The 16,145-nt window shown below is 51.3% G+C and overlaps 3 protein-coding genes across 31 annotated transcripts in view; 1 reads left to right on the forward strand and 2 right to left on the reverse strand.

Annotated features, from left to right (window-relative positions):
• Positions 1-16,145, reverse strand: part of LOC127462835 (zinc finger protein 239-like) — a 306,020-nt gene that overhangs the window by 248,457 nt on the left and 41,418 nt on the right. The window lies entirely within an intron of this gene.
• LOC127462846 (zinc finger protein 239-like) overlaps positions 1-16,145 on the forward strand; it is a 293,082-nt gene that overhangs the window by 235,186 nt on the left and 41,751 nt on the right. The window lies entirely within an intron of this gene.
• The window catches only part of LOC127462842 (zinc finger protein 239-like), a 211,337-nt gene that overhangs the window by 187,356 nt on the left and 7,836 nt on the right, over positions 1-16,145 (reverse strand). The window lies entirely within an intron of this gene.

The following is a 16,145-nucleotide window of genomic DNA, read 5'->3' on the forward strand; positions in this document are numbered from 1 at the left end:
TCTCCCAAGAAAAGATTTGGAGGCCTCAAGCACATGACCACTCTATAGGGACTAAGGAGCTCTGGGTTCCATGGTGTGGAGACTGAGGACAGTACAGGAGTAGCCAGAGAAGGCTTGAAGGGTGGATCCTTTTGTCATAGCAGGAAACAGCATGAGAAATAAAGAATTAATGCCAAGTGTGGCTGGGGAGGTCCAGACTGGAAACAAAGAGAAAGGAGTTTCACTCTGAGGGCAATGGTGTGATGCAACACATCACCCAGAAGGAGTCTGGGTCAGTCCAAGGCTTTGTGTGTGCAGGAAGAGCCAGGGAGGACGCAGAGATGTCAGTGCAGGAAGGTGCCAGCCAGGTGGGGCAGCCGGGGGGATGACGACAGCCTGCAGGGAAAGGGGCAGGGCATGGACACCGTAGGACAGCCTGGGCTGGAGAGGAGACAGGGAGGGGGAGAAGCTGAAAGGCCCTGCCAGAGCCACCTTCTGCAGGCCTTTGGCCATGGCTGCTGTCTGTGCCCCTGAGGCCAGGAGGAGGGGAGTGCCCCTTGCAGCCCTGGGGCCTCATGGCCTCCTTGTCCCTGCTCAGCAGCCTGGCAGGTGCCACCCCATGGGCCTGCCCTTGGCATTGCACATCCCACATCCCAGTGCCCCAGGAAGAGCCCTGAGGAATGAGGCAGGGACAGGATCTGCCTTCCCAGGAAACAAGTCAAGGTTTCTTCAGCATCAGAGCCACCTTTCCCTTGCTTGTCCATCCTTGGCATCACTGTCTGCAGTTTTCTGCTCTAACTGGAACCTGGGGACACGTTCTCAGTTGTGTCCCTCAGTGAGACTCATTAGCACTACAAGAAACTTTACTGTTTCAAACTCATTTTGAGTTCTTGAGAAGTTGTTTGAACTTCCTCTCAGGGACTGAGTCTCATGTAAACAACATCAACCCCCCTGAGGGTCATGAAATGCCTGGGGCTGTTGCTGTGCTGCTGAGCTGGGCCGGGCTCCTGGCACACAGGGAGCTCCTGGCAAGCAAGAAGAGCTTCAAAGAGACAGCTCTGCGGATGAGCAGCTCCTCTGCACAGCCCAGCAGGGCTGAGGGCACTGCCAGGCCAGCTCAGGGACACCAGCAGGGCACAGACAGAGCTTCAAGGGGCTCAGCACTGGCAGGATGGCTGAGAGCTCCCTGCAGGAGGAACCTTGGCAGGGCTGCACATGGTGAGTCTGTGGCTGCAGGGCAGTGCAGGGGCAGCTCCTGGAGACATCTCCTAAAGCTGGCCCAGCCCCAGCTGGCTCACCCAGATGGGTGAGCAGGGGCTGTTTTGGGGCACTTTGGAAGAGCTGTGAAGCCAGGGATACAGGCAGGGGTGCCCAGGGCTGTGGGGCAGAGCAGGGTCCTGCAGCCCAGGGTGCTGTGCTGGGCAGGGACTCTGCTGCCTGCCAGGGGCAGCTCTCAGCCGGCCCAGGGAGCTGCTCCCAGGGCTGGGGCACAAGGGCTGTGGGCAAGGAGCAACCCCTGGGAGGGCAGGGAAAAGCTCTTCACCTGTTTAGAGGAGGCTGCAGGTTGTGAGGGCTGCTCAGAGCTCCAGGTCATTACAGAACATTTCTCATAGGAGTTTTAAGAAAGTACAGCAAGTCATGGGATACCTGAAAATGAAGGATCCTGTTCTTTCCATCTTCAAATATGTGTTTTCTGGGTGGGAAATTGGTCCTAAAAATTAATTTCACAGTTCAGGACAAGGCACTGAAACTGCAAATCTATTTCTCTTGGAGGAGAAGAGACCAGGCAGTATCAGAAATCCCCACACCTGTGCCTTACATGTAGCTCTGGGTCACTTTTCCAGTCCCCTCAGGGTTGCTCTGATGTTGCCTTCAGAGCCTGCACAGCCAGAGATTCCCCTGGGCAATGCTGCATTGCTGGGCTGGAACAGAGAAGATTTACCAAAACTGCCCTTTTAACAGTGTTGCCCTGCACTCATCAGACTGTAGGTATTTGGGTTTATTAAAAATTAATTTGCATGTGAAGTTATGTTCAGGCAGCACGAGGGAAAGCACAGGGCAGATGGGAACAGACGGAGGTGCTCTGCAGCTCTCCTGGCTCTGCACTGAGCTACAGAGAGCTGAGCTGTTTGTCCTCTCTTGTTTAAAGTCTCCTTACATTTTCCATCATAAAAATGAGGATTTGTAGTCCTAACAAGAACGAGTACCAGATGCAACCATAGAAAATAATAAACACAGACAACATTATTTAAAGGACATGCTAAGCCTTTCCACGTCTTGAGAGTAGAGACTGAACTTTTCCATTCAAGGTGGATGATGCCTGACATCCCTTGGGAGGGTTTGATGCTGTCACAAACTAGCTCCATGTCCCCACTGGAGAAGGGGAAAACTGAACCCTTAGCAGCACATGGGCAGAGCTCCTGTTCCTCACAGCAACCTCAGCCAGCACAAACAAGGGAAAGGGAAAGCCTTTCAGTTTGGGGGATTTCTGTGAGAAATAAAATGGCTTTGCTTAGAGGAGTCTGTCTTAACTCTTAACAGGAGTCTGTCCTTTCCTGTTTCTGATCAGGGTCCTTGTGCTGGGAAGCAGCAAATGTCCAACAGCAGCTCCATGGCCCAGTTCCTCCTCTTGGCATTGGCAGACAGGCGGGAGCTGCAGCTCCTGCACTTCTGGCTCTTCCTGGCCATCTCCCTGGCTGCCCTCCTGGCCAACGGCCTCATCCTCAGCGCCGTAGCCTGTGACCACCACCTGCACACCCCCATGGGCTTCTTCCTGCTCAACCTCTCCCTCACAGACCTGGGCTGCATCTGCACCACTGTCCCCAAAGCCATGCACAATTGTCTCCAGAACACCACAACCATCTCCTACATGGGATGTGCTGCACAGCTCTTTTTTTTTGTCTTCTTCATGTCAGCAGAGTATTTCCTCCTCACCATCATGTGCTACGACCGCTACGTTGCCATCTGCAAACCCCTGCACTACGGGACCCTCCTGGGCAGCAGAGCTTGTGCCCACATGGCAGCAGCTGCCTGGGCCACTGGCTTTCTCAGTGCTCTGCTGCACACAGCCAATACATTTTCCCTGCCCCTGTGCCAGGGCAATGCCCTGGGCCAGTTCTTCTGTGAAATCCCACACATCCTCAAGCTCTCCTGTTCACACTCAGGCTACCTCAGGGAAATTGTCCTTCTTTTCTTTAGTGTCTGGTTAGAGTTTGGTTGTTTCATTTTCATTGTTTTCTCCTATGTGCAGATCTTCAGGGCTGTGCTGAGGATCCCCTCTGAACAGGGAAGGCACAAAGCCTTTTCCACGTGCCTCCCTCACCTGGCCGTGTTCTCCCTGTTTATCAGCACCTCATTCTTTGCCTACCTGAAGCCATCCTCCACTTCCATCCCATCCCTGGACTTGGTGGTGTCAGTTCTGTACTCGGTGGTGCCTCCAGCACTGAATCCCCTCATCTACAGCCTGAGGAACCAGGAACTCAAGGTTTCCCTGAGAAAAATGATGACTGGATTCTTTTCAGGAGAAAAAAGCTGCCTGTTTTCTTCTGTAAATCATTCCTTACATTACTTGCTACAGGCCAACCCTCTTTTCTCAGGGTTATGGAGGGGTTAGGAATGTTTTCTTTTATATTTTGACTTTTTGTGATGTAGTGCACAATAAAATTTTTTTCTGGATCCCACTTCTAATTCACTATCTTCCTCCTGAATTTGACCCTGCTCTGTGTAAATGAGGAACATTCTCTGTATATTAAAACAAATGAAGGGACACAGTAGAAACCTGGTGTTTTTGAGATGGCTCTTCAGAGACCTTTGTAAAATGTCAAGGCTTGTGTGCAGGAGGGATGGAGAAAAGGGGACCAGAACAGCAGCACTGCAAGGGAGCAGCAGAGCTCCATCCTTCTCAATCCAACACTCTCCTTCTGTGCCTTTGGGGAAGGTCCCTGAGTGCTCTGGCTGGTTGGTCACTGTTCTGCTTGGTGTCAGTGCTGTGACCACGGGCAGGGACAGGGCCTGGGCACTGCTGGGACAGAGCTGGGCTCAAGTACAGCAGAATCCTGCCCAGGCTGGAGTCAGCCAGAGATAAAGTACCACGTGTCTGGGGTAATCCATGGGAGCACATGGCACACAGCAGGAACAGGGAAAGGAGTCTGGGGAGTGACTCATCTTGCCCTCAGTGACTTCCACAGGTTGATCAAGAGCCTCCAAAGCCATGTCCCAGCTCTGGAACAAGGCAGGGCCCCTCTGAGCCCCCTCCATGGCCACACAGGAGGGTCTGTGGGAGGTGGTCAGTGGCAGGGAGCACCATCAGCTGGCTCTGCCTCCCAGCTTGAGCAGCACAGCCCAACAGAGTCCCCCATGGCCCCAGGCCCCACAACCCCCCTGCTCTGCAGAGCAGCCCCCCCAGCTCGGGGGCTGTGGGGAGCATGGGTAGGGGGTGCAGGAAGGGCTGCTCAGGCCAGCACAGACGTGTTCCCCTGGGGAAAGGCTCTGTGGGGAGATGGGATGTGCCAGGAGAAGAGCAGGACACCCTGTGTGAGCAGAGGGACCATGGAAAGAGGCTGCCCTGTCCCTGGGGAAAAGAGGGGTCAAAGCAAACTCTGGGAAACTCTCTGGTCTGAGATCAGTTGTGCTGCCCAAGAACACGCTGACCCCAGAGGTGTCCAAGCGGGGCAGAGCCGGCGACTCCGGTCCGTGCGGCGGCGGGGGGGAGGCAGCGGCTCTGCTTGATCCCATGGAGTTCTGGGCAGGCACAGTGGCCCCTTGGTTCCAGGAGGGTCTGAGATGTCTCAAGGTTCCTTTGGTTCCATGAGGCCCTGCATGTCCCTTGGTTCCACAAGATTCCACAGTTTTCCTGTGTTCTTTTGGATCCATAAGGCCCTGTAGTGTCACAACTGTCCCTTGATTCCATGAAGTTCCACAGTGTCCCTGGATTGCTTTTGTTCCATGAGGTTCCCCTGTGTCACAATGGCCTCTTGATTCCATGACATTCCACTGTGGCCCAGGGTTTCTTTGTTTCCAAGAGGCCCTGCAGTGCCACAATGGCCTCCTGATTCCATGGGTTTCTGCAGTGTCACAATGGCCCCTTTATTTCAGGAGGTTGCCCACTGGCCCTGGGTTCCTTTGGCTCCATGGGGCCCTGGAGTATCCCAGTGGCCTCTTGATTCCATGGCTTTCCCCAGAGTCACAATGTCCCTGTAATTCCATGAGGTTCTGCAGTTTCACAGTGGTTTCTTGATTCCATGAGGATTCCATGAGGTTGCACAGCATCATCACACAGCTGAGCCCATCCTGATGAAAGTTCTGAGGAGGTTAGGAAGAACTGGGACAAAAGGGATAAGATAGTTGGGGAAGGAAAGAGGGGCTTGACCAACAAAGAGGAAAGATTTTAATGAGGTAAAACCAGGTTCAGGGAATGCTGAGGGTGCTGAAACACTGACTGTGCAAACATTCCTGATGGACCTTTATGCACTTTCTAACCTCAAGCCCCAACACTACCCAAAAGTGCTGCCCCTCCCATTGAAAGGAATCCACTGCTCTAATTCCAAGCCAGCAAAAGCCAAAACCCAGAACTCCAGACTCTTTTTGGTACTCTAATGCCCACCCCATTCCCAAACCTGTATTACCAGTATGAAAAGCCAAACTTTAATCCTAACTCAGCCCAAAAAGCTCTTCCCCTAATCAGGAACCAGACACTGCCAGCAGAACAAAAAACCTCCCAAAGTTCTGCCTAATCCCCACCCTGAGCTCTAAACCCCAAACCCTGACCATTAAGCACCCCCACAGCCCTTGGGAGCAGGGCAAGGACCTGCAGGGCCCAGAGCAGGCCCAGGGGGTTGGCAGAGGAATGGGAGGTGACCTGGATCTGCTCAGCTCTGCAGTGACCCCCAGGAGAAGGGCCTGGGCTCTGGCAGGGATGTCCTGTGGCACAGGGGCTCAGGATCCAAGTTCAGAAGGCCAAGTGCACATGGCAAGAGCCAGAGCTGGTGCAGAGCCATCAGGGAGGGTCTAGAAATGCTGCTGGGAGGGGGTGGGAAAGCAGGAGGGGTGTGTGCAGCCTGCAAGGCCAGAGCAGCAGCAGGGCCAGGGCAGGACAGCCTGCAGGAGAGATGGCCAAGGGCTCTGGCAGGGCTGCAAGGCCCAAAGGCACCCAGGCCTTTGTCCCCTTGCCTCTGGCAGCTGCCTCTGCCACTCAGGCCACCACAAGCAACTTTCCTGGCAGGTTCTGCCCTTGGGTTCTGCCTCGCCCCTCCCTCAGCAGCCTGGCAGGGGTTGCCCAGTTTTGGGCCTTTGTTGTTCCTCCCCCTCCCATCCCAGTGCCCCCCAAACAGCCCTGAGCCAGCCGGGAGGGACAGGATCTGCTGGGCCAGGGCCTGGGGCTCAGCCCTTGGCCTTTGTGCTCCACAAAACCAAGGCAGGCTTTGCTCAGCATTGCAGGGGCCTGCCCAGAGCCTTGGTCTGCCTGCACTCCTGGCCTCCAAGGAGCTGCTCCAAGGAGTCCCTGGGGAGGCTTTGGCAGTGCCTGCCCTCAGTGGGGCCCAGCAATGCTTCAAGGCACTTGCAGTTTGGCTTCTGACTTCTTCAGCAGCTGCTTCAATCTTCTCTCAGTACCTGAGGATGATGGACTCATCTCTAAACACACCATGGGGCTCATTAAAACACAGAAAAACAATTTCTTTCTCTTCCTTTAATTGTCTTCGTGTTTTCAAGACATCAACACCTAATAAGAGTTGTTTTGTAGTTTAGCTAAGGAGGAAGATTTCAAAGTAGAAGTCACAAAAAATATCTATTTTTTGATGAAAGGGAATGATTTACACAGAGCCTTGGGATGCAAGAGGGTCAGGGTGCAAAGGATTTGGACATAAAGATTAGGGGTTAAAAGAGATTAGTAGCATTTAATCATTGACCTGTTTAACAGTTATCAAGTGATTCAATAGCATGTGCTACAATTTTACCAGTGACTGAATTAGAGATTCACAAGAACAACATTCCCACCACAGTCAATTCACACCCACACCCAGGCAGAGATGTGTGGACACATCAAGAGCTGGGGGTGGAAAGGTCCCTCTCCAAAATTCTCCTGTTGTCAGGGAAACACTCCCCCAAATCCCTTTGTGTTTGCCACCAGACAAGGGTCCCAGCTGAAGGAGTGTTTGTGGAGGGGGATCAGAATTGTCCTGGGCATCAGCGCCGCTCTTTGGAGTGTTGCAAACTGGAGGGTTCCCGAGCTGGGAGAGGCTGCCAGAGGTGTCCCACTGAGAGGGAGGGGCTGGGGAGCTGCCAGGGCCTCCCTCAGCCCCGCTGGGTGTGGGCTCCCAAGGGGACTGCCTTTGGTTATCTGCTGAATTTCCATCCTGGTGTCAGGAATGACTGGAGTTTCCAAAAGATTTGGGAATTGTATCCAAACTGTTCCATTTGGGCTACAGTTCAGGTAGGGAATATTCCAAGGCTTTCATGGGATGACTGATTATCTTGTTTTCCCCAACTGTTCCACTCTGGATTGTTCCCACCTGTATCCAGGAGCACCTGGTCCAGTCCAGGGACACTTCCCCACAGCCCTGGCCCAGTCCAGGGGCTCTTCATTGCTCAGCTGGTTTGGTCAAGGCTTGTCAGGAGCTCCTGAGATCATTGACCAGGCCTGAGGAGATTGGGGGGAGGATGCACGACCACAGAGGCTTCTAAGAAAGAAGGGGACAACCTTTTTGTAGGGCCTAGATATGGTGTGATAGGACAAATAGTTTTCAACTAAAATAAGGCAGCTTTGAAATAGATATAACCAAGAATTTTTTACACTGAGGGTGGTGAAACACTGGCACAGGCTGCCCAGAGAGGTGATATCTCATCCTTGGAAACATTCAAGGCCAAGTTGGATGGGGCTCTGAGCAACCTGATGTAAATGAACAGGCCCTTTCTCATTACAGGGGAGTTGGAATAGAAGAATTTCAAAGGTCCCTTCCTACCAAAACTCTTCCATTATACTACTGGAGTCAAGGCTAACAAGGATCACAAAGGTTTCAGAGCCAGCTGAGCATCCCCTTTGATGGCCCATCTGGCAGCTCTGCTACAAAGCTGCTGCAAAGAACCTCCAGACCTAGAGGAGCTAAAGGGCTTTGCTGCCTGGGGGGTCTCTGCCACCATGGAGGGCCTGGAGGTTTCAGGTGACTCTGATCTGCAGAAAGGACAAGGTGCTGATGGAAACGTCCTTGGCTTTGGACATGCTGTGATCCAGGAACACTGTGAAAGTCACTGGTCTGTTCCTTGACTGCAGCACCACAGGGATGACTAAGGGTTATCAAGTATTGGAACAGAATGTCCAGGGAAGTGGTTAAGTCACCACAGAGTCATAGAATTGTTAAGGTTGGAAAAGACCTCTGAGATCATGGAGTGCAACCATTGACCCAACACTGGCTTCGTCACCACTGAAACGTGTCCTTAAATGCCACAGCTCCATGTTTTTTGAACACTTCCAGGGATGGTGACTGTAAGACCCCAGGTTTCAGCTATGAGCTCATAGAAGAGGTTTTACTTTGAGAAATATAAAAGGCACCAAAAATTTCTGCCCTCTAAATATTTGAAAAGGGCCTTCAGTTCTTTTAATACCTTGAGAGAGATCACAAGGGAGAAGACACTGCACACATTTTCTCAAGCAGGATGTGACAGAGAAGCTGCTCCCTGGCCTGCAAATATGTCTGGCAGTCAAACCCTTGATAACTTAAAGTCCAACTTTTATGTGGCAGATTCTTCCCCAGACTCCCTTGAAGTGTGTGAAACTTCTGCCAAGAAGCAGGGACAGCTCTTCATGGTCACTGCCCAGGGGTTAAGTGAAATAGAGAGAACTACCTCCTGTCATTGTGGGGCGAGTTACCTCAATCTCTGCTTCATGACTGGTTTTTTTTTTGCTGGCTTTGATCCAATTGCTTTAATAGAATGACTTTGATAGACTGCACTGTCCTATCTTACATGTAGGAGTTGGGTTTTAGGAAGGATGCCAGAGGGGCATCCCGGGAAATGAAGTCCCAAAGTTCCCCCATGCACATGGGCAGTGAGAAACCCCATGGTGATTGGTCAGGGGAGTCACGTGTTGCTTTAAGGTGCATATATAAGCTGTTGTGTCATTTGATTAAAGGGATTTGGTTGCTGAACCCCCAACCAGCTGGGTCTGTATGGGTTTATTTATTTATTATACTAATAAGCCATATCTGGCTCCCAGAAATGGGGCACTCCCTGTATCAGGGATGATTAGAAACTGCCTCGAAACAAGGAGAATTACGGCAGTGTTCGCACGAGCTTGTTGTAAAGCTGAGGAGCACTTTCTGAAGAAAAAAAAAGCCAGATGTCACATACCGAGGTAAAAGCGGGCGAAAGAGGTCGTTAAAGAAAGGACGTCGGAAACCAGTGAGAAAAGGACTGGGACGTCGTGTGGTGGGGACAGCGCTGGGAGCTCTGAGAATCTGAGTATTGTGTGCACGAGAGACCTGGCAGAGTAAGCGTTGAAAGAAAGAAAAGGCAAAGCTACAGGAGAGCCCAGGTAAGAAGCCGTCATGGGAAGTTTAAATTTAAGGGAAATAGACATAAATGCAAAAGCTTTGAGGCAATATTCAAAAGAAACCTTGCAAACCAAGCAAGTTAGGTTTGAGTGTAGGAGGCTGGGGGGTAAAAGTAGGGAGAGGTAGGCTCGTCCAAATCATTTTAGTGGGGCAGAAGCTTATGTGCCCTCATGAGGTTGCGAGCTCTGCTGGCGGTGGTACATGCCTTCGGTAGGGTCTCCCATGCCAGACAGGTCAAAACTGAAGGGTCAGATAAAATGTGTCCATGGGCAGGGTGGGCTCGCTCGCCTTCTGGCAGTCATCCTAGGAGAAGGACAACTCTAATCCCAAACCTGGGCAGATGGAGTTCGCTTAGCCCTGGAAGGCCATTCATCAAAGAGAAGGATACTCTATTTAAACCTACATCCTGAGGACTTCGCTGTCACTGTCCAAGCTTGCTAGGCCCTGGCAGATGAACCTTAGGAGTAAAGGGTGGGACCAGTTCTGAGCATGCTGTGCCTCACTTAAAAAATCCAGTGCGCTAGCTCAAAGGATATATCCACATCTGTAAAGCCCTGTAGTGACAGGTGAGGGTCGAAACGGCAGGTGAAAGGTGCACTGGAAGCCGCAGACCCAACCCTGCATGCAGGCAGTTCAGGACATTGGTTGCTTGAGGCTGACCCCAGAGATGACAGCCTTGTTTGGCAACATCCTGAATGACCAAGCAGCCTTTCTCAAGGAGAGCACTGCTTGCTCCACACAGAGAGAGGCCTAGAAAAGGTGGCTTAACCAAAGCTCATCTCCACCCTTTCCCCCCTCTTGGTTAACTGCGGCCAATGGGCACCTTCTGATGCAGTCAAATAAAGAGATGAAGGCATACACCTGCCTTTAAATGAGTGTTCAAATTGACACTCACATGTTGGAACATCAGAACCATGCTTGATACTGTGGACAGTGGATGTCCTGAGTGTCGTTCTGCTCTAATTGCCCATGAACTGTCATGACTCAACATTGACATTGCTGTTCTCAGTGAAGTTCATCTCCATGAGGAAGGAAGCCTTAGAGAACATGGTGCTGGTTATACACTCTACTGGCCAGGTAAATCCAGAACTGAAAATCATCTTTCAGGAGTTGGCTTCATGATTAAAAACTCTATTGTCTCTAAACTTGAAAATTTGCCAAGAGGTCACTCCAATCATATTATCTCATTACGCCTCCCACTCCACAACAATCAACATGTTGTTCGCTTTAGTATATACGCCCCAACTCTCCAAGCTGACCCTGCTGAAAAAGATAAATTCTACACCGACCTGCGCCGCCTTATCCAAAAGGTGCCTGCAGATGATAAGATCATTATCCTTGGTGATTTCAACGCTAGAGTAGGAAAGAACTTTGAAGCCTGGAAAGGAGTATTAGGCAAGCATGGTGTTGGGATCTGTAACGATAATGGACGCCTTCTGCTAGAGTTTTGTGCGGAGCAGCAGCTCACCATCACCAACACTATCTTTCAGCAGAAAGACAGTTTGAAGACAACCTGGATGCATCCTCGATCCAAGCATTGGCACCTCATTGACTATGTTTTGGTGCAACAGAGAAATGTTGGCGATGTTCGTCATACCCGAGTGATGCCTAGTGCAGAATGTCAAACAGATCATTGCCTTCTATGTTGTAAACTTAACTTCCACTTTAAGTTCAAACCTAAAAGGGGTGTGTGCTGGTTTAAGAGTTAACCAGCAGGGGAAATGAACTCAACTCAAAGGAGAGATTATAAATCAGAATAACAATTTATTAAAATAATACAGTAAGTACAATCATACAAACAAACAATTGGTCTCAACCCACAAAACCCAAATGTATAACCCAGTACCCTGGGGCCTGAACAAAGTGGTGTTCCACGGGCCCTGCCTGAGTCCAAGGAAAGGGAGAGGGGAAAAACCTGCTGGTGGGAGAGCTGCTGCAGTCTGGCCAGAACTGGTGATCGCAGTCCAGTGGTGGTCTAAGTCTGGTTGAGAGTGATGAGATGCAGCCTTCCTCTGGATCCCACGAGTGGGCTGAAAAATGTTCCAAGACTCCAAGATTATATATCCTCCATTTCAGGCAGGAATGTTCAGTGCTCCCCTCAGGGCGGGGAGTTCCACAAAGGGTGTGAGGACAAAAGCATCCTCCTATCTCACAGGCCTCTTAACACCTAGTTTATAGCCTGAGGAGTCAGGCTCTATGGGCAGAGGGTGTGAATAGTCTATTGACAACAATAGTCTAGTTTCTGGGAAATGACATGGAAGGCTATAGAATACACAGTTTTGGGTTACACCCACCATGATGAACCGGTCTTCAGCTGTCCTAACTAGGTCATTATCCACCCCTTATTCTATGCCATCCATGTCATGCCCAGATTAACTCCCTTTAAAAACTATATCCCTTTAAAACTATATACATCTCTCTCTCTCTATATATATATACAATGAAGCATTACAGACCATTCTCACTCAAAATTAGGTCCCCTTGTGGTACACAACGTGTCTCCCCATCTTTTTGCATTACCCACCAGGTGGAACCAGGTCCTTGAGCAAAAACAATCCCTTGGATGGGTTTGCCTTTGCTTGAGGTGGGACTAATCCAAACAGTCTTCCCTAACATTCTTCTCATATGTACCACGGGGACTTTATCTCCATCTACAGTATACAAAAGTTCTGATTGGGCAGGGCCAGCTTGATTGATGGAGCCTCGGGTGTTGACCAACCAGGTGGCCTTTGCTAAATGCAGCTCCCAGTGTTTGAGAGTCTCCCCACACAGTGCCTTCAGGGTGGTTTTCAGCAGTCCGTTGCACCGCTCAACTTTTCCAGCAGCTGGTGCATGGTAGGGGATATGATACACCCACTCAATGCTGTGCTCTTTGGCCCAGGTGTCTACGAGGCCATTCTTGAAATGGGTCCCATTATCAGACTCAATTCTCTCCGGGGTGCCATGTTGCCACAGGACTTGTTTTTCAAGGCCCAGGATGGTATTCCGGGCAGTGCCATGAGGCACGGGGTATGTCTCCAACCATCCAGTGCTTCCTTCTACCATGGTCATTACGTAGTGCTTACCTTGGCGGGTTTTGGGAAGCGTGATGTAGTCAACTTGCCAGGCTTCCCCATACCTGTACTTCGACCACCGTCCACCATACCATAGAGGCTTCACCCGCTTGGCCTGCTTGATGGCAGCACATGTCTCACAGTCATGGATGACCTGCGAGACAATGTCCTTGGTTAAGTCCACCCCTCGGTCACGAGCCCATCTGTATGTTGCGTCTCTCCCCTGGTGACCGGAGGCGTCATGGGCCCATCGAGCCAGAAATAATTCTCCTTTGTGCTGCCAATCCAGATCTACCTGAGAGACTTTAATCCTGGCAGCTCGGTCCGCCTGCTCGTTGTTACGATGCTCCTCATTAGCCCGTTTCTTGCCTACATGAGCGTCTACATGACGGACCTTCACACTCAGCTTCTCTACCCGGCCAGCAATGTCCTGCCACATCTCCGCCGCCCAGATGGGTTTCCCTTGGTGCTGCCAGTTGGCCTTTTTCCATCGCTCCAGCCATCCCCACAGAGCATTGGCCACCATCCATGAGTCAGTGTAGAGATAGAGTCTTGGCCACTTCTCTCGTTCAGCTATATCCAAAGCCAACTGAATGGCTTTAAGCTCTGCAAACTGACTTGACCCACCTTGTCCTTCAGTCGCTTCTGCAACTCGCCGTGTGGGACTCCATACAGCTGCCTTCCATTTTCGGTTTGTCCCTACAATGCGGCAGGAGCCATCCGTGAAGAGCACATATCACCTTTCATCTGCGGGTAGCTTGTCAAATGGTGGGACCTCCTCAGCCCGTGTCACCTGCTCCTCTTCTTCTTCAGAGGATAGTCCGAAACTCTCACCTTCGGGCCAATTGGTGATAATTTCCAGAATCCCAGGGCGATTAGGATTCCCTATCTGGGTTCGCTGCGTGATCAGAGCGATCCACTTACTCCACGTGGCATCGGTGGCATGATGTGTGGAAGGAACTCTTCCCTTGAACATCCAGCCCAGCACTGGTAGTCGGGGTGCCAGGAGGAGCTGCACTTCGGTGCCGATCACTTCTGAGGCAGCTCGAACTCCTTCATAGGCAGCCAGGATCTCTTTCTCAGTTGGTGTATAGCTGGCTTCAGATCCTTTGTATCCCCGACTCCAGAATCCCAGCGGTCGTCCTCGGGTCTCCCCAGGCACCTTCTGCCAGAGGCTCCAGGATGGGCCATTCTTCCTGGCTGCGGTGTAGAGCACGTTCTTCACATCCTGTCCTGTCCTTACTGGCCCAAGGGCTACCGCATGGGCAATCTCCTGTTTAATTTGTTCAAAGGTTTGTTGTTGTTCAGGGCCCCACTGGAAATCATTTTTCTTCCGTGTCACAAGGTAGAGAGGGCTTACAATCTGACTATACTCGGGGATATGCCTCCTCCAAAAGCCCACAGCGCCTAGGAAAGCCTGTGTTTCCTTCTTGTTGGTTGGTGGGGACATGGCTACTATTTTGTTAATCACCTCCGTTGGAATTAGGCAGCGTCCACTTCACTCCTAGGAACTGAATTTCCTGAGCAGGTCCCTTGACCTTACTCCGTTTAATGGCAAAACCGGCTCTTAGGAGAATCTGGATTATCTTCTCTCCTTTCTCGAAGACTTCGCCCGCTGTGTTCCCCCATACAATGATGTCATCAATGTACTGTAAGTGCTCTGGAGCCTCACCCTTTTCCAGTGCAGTCTGGATCAGTCCATGGCAAATGCTGGGACTGTGTTTCCACCCCTGAGGCAGTCGATTCCAGGTGTACTGCACACCTCTCCAAGTGAAAGCAAATTGTGGCCTGCACTCCGCTGCCAAAGGAATGGAGAAAAAGGCATTAGCAATGTCAATGGTGGCATACCACTTGGCTTCCTTGGACTCCAGCTCGTACTGGAGCTCCAGCATGTCCGGCACAGCAGCACTCAGGGGTGGTGTGACTTCATTGAGTCCACGGTAATCCACCGTCAGCCTCCACTCTCCGCTGGACTTACGCACTGGCCATATAGGGCTATTAAAGGGTGAGCGAGTCTTGCTGACCACCCCCTGGGTCTCCAGGTCACGGATCATCTTATGTATAGGGGTCACAGAGTCCCGGTCGGTGCGGTATTGCCGACGGTGCACTGTTGCTGTGGCTATCGGTACCAATTGTTCTTCAACCTTCAGCAGTCCCACAGCAGAGGGGTCCTCTGAGAGACCAGGCAAGGTGTTCAACTGTCTAATTTCCTCCGTCTCCACAGCAGCTATGCCAAAAGCCCAACGAAGTCCTTTTGGGTCTTTGAAATACCCACTCCTCAGGTAATCTGTGCCAAGGATACACGGGGCCTCTGGGCCAGTCACGATGGGGTGTCTGTGCCATTCCTTCCCAGTCAGGTTCACTTCAGCTTCCAGTACAGTCAGCTGTTGGGATCCCCCTGTCACCCCAGAGATGGAGATGGATTCTGCCCCTACGTATCTTGATGGCATTAAAGTACATTGTGCACCGCTGTCCACTAAGGCCTTATATCTTTGTGGCTCTGATGTGCCAGGCCACCGAATCCACACAGTCCAATAGACTCGATTGTCCCTCTCCTCTACCTGGCTAGAGGCAGGGCACCCCTAGTCCTGGTCATGGTACTCATTGTGCTCTTCTTGTGAGTATGACCTGGAGGTCCCTTCAAGAGGATCATTCCTGTACCGTCTGGAGTCTTGCCCACAAGAGACTGGAGCAACGTTTACCCTTGAAGAGTTCTTTATGGTATTTGTTCCTCTTTTCAGTTCACGTACCTGGGCTGCTAAGGAAGAGGTGGGTTTCCCATCCCACTTCCTCATATCTTCTCTGTGCTCACGGAGGTAAAACCATAGATCGCCACGTGGAGTGTACCTTCTCTCCTTAGTTGGGGGACACTGGCTCCTGATAGCAGAGACTCCTGTTTGTCCTGGCGAGATATGGAAGATCCCTTCCTTAATTTCTTCTCTTAGCTTCTGGTGTCCCTCTTCAATCTTCTCTTCCAGGCTTCGGACATGTTCAGCCAGTTTGGTTTCCACGATGAGACATGGGCTCGTAATGGGGCGGTGACAGTGTCTTCATAAATCCTGAGTTTACTAACCAATGCTCCCACCTTGTCCTCTCCCTCCCTCCATTGCAGCGCTGCTAAGTAGCGGGAATACATTTCTGGCCCGAGTTGTGCAAACTTTAACCACATCTGGGATGTGCACTGTACGCCATCTGGACTCTTAGGGAATCTTTCATCCTCTGAAAAGATTATCTCCAGTACAGCTAACTCCCTTAAGCACCAGATACCTTGTTCCATTGTGTTCCACTGTCCTTGCTGTACGTGGAGGTCCTCCTTGCAAAGGTATCTCTCCCTCACACTGCACAACAGTCGCCGCCAGAGGCTGAGAGTTTCCTGCCTCCTTCCAATCCCCTGATCAATGACTACATCTCGAGACAGGGATCCCAGCTGTCTGGCTTCACTCCCATCTAGGATCGTATCGTTAGCTGCGGCATCCCAGATTCGGAGCAGCCAGGTCAGAATGGACTCGTTCGCCTGTCGTGTGAACTCTCTCCGGAGCTCACGTAGCTCACCCAGGGATAGGGACCG

This window comes from Manacus candei, unplaced genomic scaffold (assembly GCF_025592945.1).
Source record: "Manacus candei isolate 608988 ecotype Guabito, Panama unplaced genomic scaffold, ASM2559294v1 h1tg000142l, whole genome shotgun sequence".
Lineage (NCBI taxonomy): Eukaryota > Metazoa > Chordata > Aves > Passeriformes > Pipridae > Manacus > Manacus candei.